Source organism: Micromys minutus (assembly GCF_963924665.1).
Source record: "Micromys minutus genome assembly, chromosome: X".
Lineage (NCBI taxonomy): Eukaryota > Metazoa > Chordata > Mammalia > Rodentia > Muridae > Micromys > Micromys minutus.
The window spans coordinates 117,203,418-117,213,628 of record NC_137970.1 but is presented as its reverse complement, the minus strand read 5'-3'; the positions used below and the strand labels follow the sequence as shown (position 1 = coordinate 117,213,628).

Below are 10,211 nucleotides of genomic sequence, written 5' to 3'. Positions count from 1 at the left end.
AGTTAATACAGGATGTACTAATATGCCTTGTCATTTCTTAATCTCTTTGGCTTTACAGTCGGGAATGGTTTATTCCAAACAGTATATACTAAATTCCTCTGGTGAAGCCGGGACTGCTTTTAAACCAAAAAGAGGAATTAGTTTTTGTTGTTATCACTTTACATTTAACACAAACTATAACATATGGTCATGAATATTACCTATTTTTTCAATGCCTAGAGTGTGATAGGGACCAGAGTTACATAAAAATAAATCTAGTGTTCAGGAAAATTAAAAATATGAGGCCTTGCTGTTCCTCAGGTCCAGGCCTCTTGACTTCACTGTGTTGCCAAAATGTTGCTTTCTAAGAAGCTGACTTTGGACAAGCTGGATATGAAGGGGAAGCAGGTCTTGATGAGGGTATATTTCAATGTTCCTATGAACAACCAGATAACAAATAACCAAGGCTAATGTTCCAGGCATAAAATTCTGCTTGGACAATGGAGCCAAGTCGGTTGTCCTTATGAGCCTCCTGGGCAGTCCTGATGGCTTTCCCATGCCTGACAAGTACTCTTTAGAGCCAGTTGCTGCAGAACTCAAATCTCTGCTGGGCAAGGATGTTCTGTTCTTGAAGGATTGTAGAAGTAGAAAATGCCTGTGCCAACCCAGCGGCTGGGACTGTCATCCTCCTGGAGAACTTCCGCTTTCCTGTAGAGGAAGAAGGGAAGGGAAAAGATGCTTCTGGGAACAAGATTAAAGCTGAACCAGCTAAAATTGATGCTTTCCGAACCTCACTGTCCAAACTAGGAGATGTCTCTGTCAATGCTACTTTTGGGACTGCACACTGAGCCAACAGCTCCATGGTGGGTGTGAGTCTGCCACAGAAGGCTGGTGGTTTTTTGATGAAGAAGGAGCTGAACTACTATGCCTAGGCTTTGGAGAGCCCAGAGCGACCCTTCCTGGCTATCTTGGGAGGAGCTAAAGTTGCAGACAAGATCCAGCTGATCAATAATATGCTGGACAAAGTCAATGAGATGATCATTCCTGGTAGAATGGCTTTTACCTTCCTTAAGGTGCTCAACAACGTGGAGATTGGCACATCTCTGTATGATGAAGAAGGAACCAAGATAGTCGAAGATCTCATGTCCAAAGCTGAGAAAAATAATGTGACAATTACCTTGCCTGTTGACTTTGTCACTGCTGACAAATTGTACGGAATACCAAGACTGGCCAAGCTACTGTCTCCTCCGGTATATCTGCTGGCGGGATGGGCTTAGACTGTGGTACTGAGAGCAGCAAGAAATATGCCGAGGCTGTGGCTTGAGCTAAGCAGATTGTTTGGAATGGTCCTGTTGGGGTGTTTGAATGGGAAGCCTTTGCCAGGGGAACCAAGTCACTCATGGATGAGGTGGTGAAAGCCACTTCTAGGGGTTGCATCACTATCCTAGGTGGTGGAGACACTGCCACTTGCTGTGCCAAATGGAACACAGAGGATAAAGTCAGCCATGTGAGCACTGGGAGCGGTGGCAGTCTAGAGCTTCTGGAAGGTAAAGTCCTTCCTGCAGTGAATGCTTTCAGCAATGTTTAGTATTTTCCTGCCTTTGGTTTCTGTGAACAGCCCCTAAGGCAGCCTAGTGCTCTCCTCATCTCTGTTTGGTGTTAGTGCAAGACACAGCACCGGGAAACCTTAAACAACAGCATAGCATCTCAGTTTGTCTTTGCTGCATCAAGATTTGTCTACATTCTTCAAGATTCCGTTTAATTCCTTAGTGACTAAAACCATTGCGCATTGTAGAGGGCATCTATTTATAGTCTGCCTGTGAAAGGAAGTGAGCTGTAAAAGCTTAGCTCTCTGTGTAGCCTCTGGTTAGCTGTGTCACCTCATGACTCAGCATGGAAATATGATGAATTTCCAGCTAGGGTTTGTAGGAGTTGAGCTATCAAACAATAAAGATGTCCACTGAAAATGAAAAAAAAAAAAGAAGCCTTTTCAAATCGAATTATTTCAAGATAATAACAATAAATTCTAGGATCTCTAAGTTCAAAGTTTTATGTGAGGGCACAGATCATTTGAGCAAAAGGTGTATTTTCTACATGATAATTTTATTAATGTTCTGCAAAGAAACAATAAATACTTCTACTTTTCAAGGACTGAAACTAACTGTCCATGAAGTAAATAATACTTTAACACATACATACAAGTAATATTATACAGACTGAGCATGTAATGTAATGTCAACTAATAAGGAAGAGGCTATGAATTCAAAGGAGAGTGGAGGGGCACATGGGAAGGTTTAGAGAAAGGAAATAGAAAAAGGAGAATGTAGAAGTGTAATTATATTACAATATCTAAGTTTAACAGAAAGAAAAATAAAATCGTACTTTAAACCACATGAATTTTCTCAAGAAAATTCTCTTTAAAACAACTAAGAAGTTATTTTGTTTTTCTTCATTTATTTGTTTTGAAAAGCAATTATTTTAGCTAAGAAGTTTTGGAATCTGGTCTACATGAGTAATACTGCCCCTTACCTGAGATGATCAGAAGCAGTGACCCATGGACCTAATCTGTCCTACAAACTATAATGATGTTACAAAACTGGAGAACTATAGGGTAGTGATTGAGCATGAAATGAACATGTCTGGGAATTTCAGTTCCATCCCAGAATTGGTAAATAAGAATTTAAAAAGAAAGAAGAATGTCATGGATAAAATGAATTTCATATTTATAATTGGTTGGAACTTGTAAACTCCACCTCCAGTAGAAAGACAGGGCATCAAGTGGAGGGAAGGGGTCATCATCACACAGTCAAAAAGTCTGACCCAGAATTGTTCCTGTCTGAAAGAACTGTGGGGACAAAATAGATAAGAGCCTGAGGAAAATGAGGTCAAGGGATACTTCCAGATCAGGAGATCCAGATCAAGGGGAGGCCCCAAGGCCTGACACTATTTCTGATACTATGGTTTGTTCACAGTCAGGAGCCTAGCATGACTTGCCCTCTGAAAGGCCCAACAAGCAGCTGAATGAGTCAGATGCAAATATGTATACCCAACCAATCGACATAAGCTGGTGTACTCTGTGCTTTAATTAGGGGAAAGCTGGAAGAAGCTGAGGAGAAGGGTGACCCTGTAGGAAGATCAGCAGTCTTAACTAACACCTGAGATCTCTCAGACACTGGACTACCAGTCAGGCAGCATTCAACAGATGATTTGAGGCCCCCAAAACATATATAGCAGAGAACTGCAGGGTCTGGACTCGGTCAGGGTCAGAGAAGATGCAGCTCACCCTCTGTGACTCAAAGGGATGGACCTTAGATGAAATGCTCAACAGTGGGGAGAGGGAACTTGTAGAGTTCACCTCCAGTAGAAAGACAGAACATCAATTGGAGAGATTGTGCTGCCATTCCACAGTCAAAAACTCTCACCCACAATTGTTTCTGTCTAAGAGAACTGCAGTGAAAAAATGAAGAAGATCCTGAGAGAAAAAGGTCCAGAGACAGGCCCAAATTAGGATCTCCCTCAAGGGGAGGCCCCAAGTCTTGATACTGTTACTGATATTGTGGTGTTCTCACAGACAGAAGCCTAGCATGGATGTCCTCTGCTAACAGCTGGTCCAAAGAGATGCAGATTCCTACCCCCAACCAATGGACTGTGGGGACCCCTGTGCTTGAATTAATGATAGGCTGGGGAAGCTGAGAATGAGCATGACCCCATAGCAAGACCAGCAGTCTCAACTAACCCGGATCCCGGGGAGCTACCAGAGACTGAGCCACCAACCAGGCAAAAGACACAGGCTGGTCCAAGGACCGTGAAACATATACAGCAGAGGTCTGCCTGGTCTGTCCTCGGTGAGAGAAGATGATCCTAACTTGAGAGACCTAAGGCCCCACTGATTGTGGAGGACTGGTGGGGTTTGGTGGTCTAGGGGTGGGGCATCCTCTTGGAGACAGGGGCTAAGGAGGAGTGGGATGAGGAATTATTGAAGATCGAACTGAAGGAGGCAATGACTAGAGTGTAAGAAATGTAAAAGTAATAAATAAAATAATTAAAATTCCAGTAGTCACAAATACTTTAATTGGAATTTAGTCATTCTAATTAATTAATTTTTATACATATGTTATCTTGGCCCTAGAATGGCAAGCATACCTGCTTAGTCATGATTGAGTTTAAATGGTTCACAACTATAAAGGCTAACATTATACCTTATACAGAATGTTTGCCTACATCCCATAGCCAGTTTGTGAAAAATCTTATACTTTTTTTAAGAAAACCATTATAAAATATTATTGGGTGACTGAAAACAAGATACAAGGCATTGTTTCAAATTTTTAGTCTAGAATTCTGAAATCAAGATTTTTGTAGATTTGGCGGTTTCTAAGAATTATGAAGGAGAATATATTATATACTTCATTGATATCATTAAAAATGACTGATATCATTAAAATTAATTAAATAAATAAATTTAAATAAATATACAAATAAATAAATAACCCATGGTCTTTTCTCATTCTGTAACATGTATTCTCTAGCCCATGGCAAACCATAGCCATGAGAAAATACTTTCTTTTCTCAGCCTTTCCCCCTTCATTTTACTTAGTTTCTGAGATCTCTGACTGTCCTTTACTTTACCTTCCTTTACTTTACCTTCAAATACTTTTAAACGTTCTAGCACTATAATTCAACACCAAGACCAAAACTATAGCATCATTCATATTAAGAACATCAGGGCTTACCTGAAGATACGGTTCATTGCCATATCCCATCTGTCAACTTAAATCTTGTTTCAATCCTGGATAGAGTTTTAAAGGTTTCCTGTTATATACCATATGCTTTGTCCTAGACTAATATTTTCTTGGGTATCTCAGGTTATCAAGCTTTTCACTGTCTCACTTCAGTGATCAGAAGAGGCCTTTTATAATTTTATCAACTTCTGTTCATGGAACAATATTATACAGAGAAAAATCCCTAAAATTGTAGGAAATTTATCTAGTACTTTAGCATTTAAAAAACACTTTCATCTACAAAGCAATGCCTCTTGATTTAATTAGTCTATTTAATTAGCTGGGAAATGGGATGTCCTTCACACTATGTATGAGTGAAATATCATGAGAAAATGGTTTAGTATAAAAGTTTCTTTTTAATAAATCAAGAGGTGGTTATTATTGTTTTAGGTAAAGAAACAAAATAATTTCTTGGTCTCAAAGAATTCTCCAATTAATTTTAACATAACTGTGCATGACAGATGAAAAGATTTAAAAATATGCGGTGAATTAATGAAGGAAGAAAAGACAGGCATTTTAATGCCCAGGGGATGCATTAAAAACTACCTACTAATATGAAAGCGTGTTTTTTCAATGTATTTTAGACTTATTGAGAAATAGATTTACAAATAAAATATTTTTATACTGAAAGACCCCCGGAGGGTATCTTTCGTCTGAAGAGACCCGTCCCAAGGAACAGCGAGACCACTCACTTCGGATGCAAGTAGCAAGAGGTTTATTTACACAGGTACCTGTGGGCACACAGTCTCTAGGAGGACTTGCGCGCCGGACAAAGGGGCAGTCCCCTTTTTATAGGGCTTGGGGGGCAGAAGCAAGGTACAGAAGCAGAAGCATAGCAACAGGGTTCTAATTGGTTAATTTAAATGTGGCCAGGGAGTGAGCCCAAGGACATGGCTCCAAGGAAACAGCTCCTGATTCCAGCTGGGGCTGCAGCTCCTGAGAATAGTTGGCTTGGGCTTGTCTAAGTGTGGGAACTATGGCAGAAATATGGCTCCAAGGACACAACTCCTGGTTCTAGTAGGGGGCTGCAGCTTATCTGAAAGCTGGGTTTGTCTGAATGTCTTCCTTTCTTTGTCTATTGCTAGTTGGCCGCCCACCGGTATCTTGCTTGGCCACCTGGGACCCTGACCACCTAGCCTGCCCCGTGTGTGCACAGCCTTACAGACCCAAGTTCTTGGAACAGGAGGGCGGCCTTGGCCCCTCCTTTGGGACAGAGAGTTGTTTTTCATCCTTGCCTCAACATGTGTGGCAGGATGTCATTGCCCTGGTCCAGGTGGTTAACTGCAGATATTTTTTGTTTTGACAGAGACTGGGCTGTCCTCTGGCTCACTTTTGTTTCAGTATTTTTCCATCCCTGCCTGCTCTGGGCCTAGCACAAAATGGTGTTACTGCAGCTAAAGCAGGAGGGGGTCTTTCAATACATGTGCAATTTAAATATAATTTTCTTTAATGAAGATGGTTGTCCATATAGACTAGGAAGTTTGAAATGACTTAAGTAGACTATCTACAACCTTCTGAAATATTACTAATTTACTCACTAAGTTCCTTGCCCTGAAACTACTTCAGTTCAATTTTTAATCAATGTTCCATCCAAGATAGCCGCAGTGTCCTTATCTGCCACCTCACATTTATTGTGTATCTTCTGGCACAATAATCATATCAAAGATATCATGTTGAGCCATGGGTACACTATGGTATGGCCTGCCACATAAAGAAAAATGCCTTTCAAAACAGAGAAAGGCATCTCCACTATACTCACCATTATTAGGAAATTAAATAGGAAAACGGGAAGAGAATGAGTCATTAGGAAAACCTAAATCAGAAATGCTACAGAAAATCCACAAAGTGAGAAGTTGTTGTGAGGGTCATGAGAAAGAAGAAACTGAATGAAGAGTAGTTATAATGTCTATGTCCATGGAAGTAAGTGTTTCTCCATTGATCACTTAATGATTCGCAATTAAACACATGAACCTTGTATTGCCTTATGGCTACCTGTTTAGTTTAAAGTTTGCTAAGGGCCTTTATTTAAATCCTTGTATCCCATTGTAAATGGCCTTGGATTTTATTGCCTCATGGGAATTCATTTCAAATGTTGGTGGGAAGGTAGAAAGGATCTAGGAGGAGTTATAATAGAGGAAATGCATGATCAGAACATCCTATAGGTAAAATAATAAAAAGTACTACCCTTAAAGTTGACAATTCTGTGATGAATTGTTTGCAAAGGTGACCTAAGTTCAACAGTTTCTGCTTTAAAGTATTGCAAAAATTTTAGGAAAAGATGGTGGTTACTGCAATGTTAGGTATAAGTAGAACTACTTATGATGGTGAAAAACTAGATTATCTTCTAATCTGGGAAATAGTGCATGCTTTGATATATAGTTTTATATTGTATCCAGTAAGGTTTGCTACTGCCCATAATATGAGGACAAAGAGAATAATGAAGGATAATAACACAACTGTCATAAACATCTGAGGACTTAACATTTGCTCACATGCATAACGAGTTGTGGGAGAAAATGAGAATTCAGATAGTAAAAGAAATGTCAAATGGGCTGTAACTTATGGAGTTCAAAAGACACATTAAGGCAGGACAAATTTGCAAGGCAGTGAGTATAGAGGAGAGTTAAATGCATAAATCTGAAATCATATGTATTTTGAGTATAAGATATGAAGTGAAGACAATAATGATTTGTGGAGTATTGTACTTTTGAGCCTTTAGTAAAAATAATGACTAGGAAATTCCAATAAGTTTTTTAAAAGATTTATTTAGTTTATGTTTGTGAGTATGCTGTTCTGTCTTTAGACAAACCAGAATGGGTATCAGATCCCCTTGCAGATTGTTGAGTCACCATGTGGTTACTGAGAAGTAGACTTAGACCCTCTGAGCAGTCAGTGCTCTTAACTAGCATGTCACCTCTCAAGCCCTCCTACTAAGTTTTTTTTTTTTTTTTTTTTTTTTTTTTTTTTTTTTTTTTAGTAAATATGGGGGCTCTTATAAATATTCAAGGTAAATCTTATAAAGATTCAATAAATACTTGAGAAAATGCAGGTCACTTTAAGAGTTTGTCTTAGTCAGGGTTTCTATCCCTGCACAAAACATCATGACCAAGAAGCAAGTTTGGGGGGGGGGGAACAGGGTTTATTTAACTTACACTTTCATAACGCCGTTTATCACCAGAGGAAGTCAGGACTAGAACTCAAGCAGGTCAGAAACATAAGCTGGTGGAGAGGCCATGGAGAGATGCTACTTACTGCCTTGTTTCCCCTGGCTTGCTCAGCCTGCTTTCTTCCCAGGTCCACCAGCCAAGGGATGGCTCCACCCACAATGGGCTGGGCCAGGGATGGCTCCACCCACAATGGGCTGGGCCCTTCCCCCATTGATCACTAGTTGAGAAAATGCCTTACAGCTGGATCTCATGGAGGCATTTCCTCAACTGAGGCTCCTTTCTCTGTGATAACTCCAGCTTGTGTCAAGTTGACACAAAACCAGCCAGTACAGTGTTCTAGTTAGGAGGTCTTATGGATCAGCTTATAAGTAAGTGCATTGATAATGACACATTAATTACTAACAAAAACATGTTGATTATAGGAAATTATGGTGGAATCAATATACAAACGTATGCATACAAGAACCATATCAAAATATACATGTGATTACTGGTTTGGAACTGTTAATATTTGGAGGTGAAATACAATGGTAATATAATTCATGGTATTAGTTCTTGTTTCCCTTATTTCTCCTTCCTTTAAAATTTGTCTATCCTCCCTCAGTCTTTTTGTGTGTTGTGTATATTCATATATACATATTCATGTGAGGACACTTAAATTTTGACTTTTTATATGTATATAAAGTCCTAATCTCCAGTTCTACCCATTTTCCCAAAAATTGTAACAAATTCACTTTTCTTTATGAAAGAATGAAATTCTTATTTGTACTACATTTTTGTTTGTTAATAGATATTTAGGGTTTCTTTCATTATTTATTTATTGTGAATAAACATGGAGCAATAAAAATGAATGTGAACATAATTCTTCGGAATGTTGATTTGATTTTCTTTAAAAATATACGCAAGGGTGATATAGCTAGATCATAATTTTCTTTTTATCATGCTACATTTATTTATTTATTTATTTATTTTTAATTGGATATTTTATTTATTTACATTTCAAATGTTACTCCCTTTTCTGGTTTCCCCTCTGCAAACCCTGTACCCCATCCCTCCTTACCCTGTTTCTAAGAGGGTGCTCCCCTACCCACCCAGCCACCCACTGGAGCCTCACCACCCTAGCATTCTTCCACACAGGGGCATTAAGCTTTCACAGGACAAAGGGCCTCCCCTCCTATTGATGCCATATAAGGCCCCTTCAGTCCTTATCCTAACTCCTCCATTGGGTCACTGGGATCATTCCAACACTGGCTTTGAGCATCTGCATCTGTATAGGTCAGGATCTCACAGAGCCTCTCAGGAGACAGCTGTTATCAGACTCCTATCAGCAAGCACTTCCTGGCATCTGCAATAGTGACTGGATCTGATGTCTGCATGTGGGATGGATCCCCAGGCAGAGAAGTCTATGGATGGCCTTTCTTTCAGTCTCTGTCCACTCTTTGTCCTTTTATTTCCTTTAGTCAGTAGCATTTTTGGGTTAAAACTTTGGAGATGGGTGGGTGGCCACATCGTTTAGCTGGGGGGCCATGCCTAACCTCTGGATATGGTCTCTACAGGTTCTCCCTCACCTTTGTGGGATATTTGTCTAATATCATTCCTTGGGGGTCCTATGAAACTCTTGCTTTCATGGCATCTGTGACTTTCTGGTTGCTACCACCAGTTCCCCATCCCCAATGCTACAAAACTCTATTCAAATTCCTGTACATCTCCTCCATCAGCTCCCAAACATAATTCTGCCCCTATTTTGTCCCCCCCCATCTCTTTCTCCAAATTCCTCCCACCCTGTATTTACCTTGATTATTTTGTTCCCCTTTTTAGTGGAATGAAGCATCTACTCTTTGGTCTTCTTCCCCCTTGAGCTTCATGTGGTCTGTGAGTTGTATCATGGGCATTACAAGCTCTTTGCCTAAAATCCACTTATTAGTGAATACATATCATGTGTGTTATTCTGTGGCTGATTTATTTCACTCAAGATGATAATTTCTAGATCCACCCATTTATTTAAGTATTTAATGATGTCGTTGTTTTAATAACTGAGTAGTAATCCATTGTATAAATGTACCACATTTTCTGTATCCATTCCTCTGTTGAGGGACATCCATCTGGAACATTTCCAGTTTCTGACTATTATGAATGAAGCTGATAAGAACATGGTGGAGCACGTGTCTTTGTTATATACTGGAGAATCTTTTGGGTCCAGGAGGGGTATAGCTGAGTCCTCAGGTAGAACTATGTCCAATTTTGTAAGGAATCCCAAGACTGATTTGCATAATGGTTGTACCAGCTT

The 10,211-nt window shown here is 39.7% G+C and overlaps 1 pseudogene across 1 annotated transcript; it reads left to right on the top strand.

The window, feature by feature from the left end:
* Window positions 1-333: 333 nt before the first annotated feature.
* LOC308415450 (phosphoglycerate kinase 1-like) lies at window positions 334-1,567 on the top strand (annotated as a pseudogene). The gene has a single exon. The product of its transcript is annotated as a phosphoglycerate kinase 1-like (transcript).
* The last annotated feature ends 8,644 nt before the right edge of the window (window positions 1,568-10,211 follow it).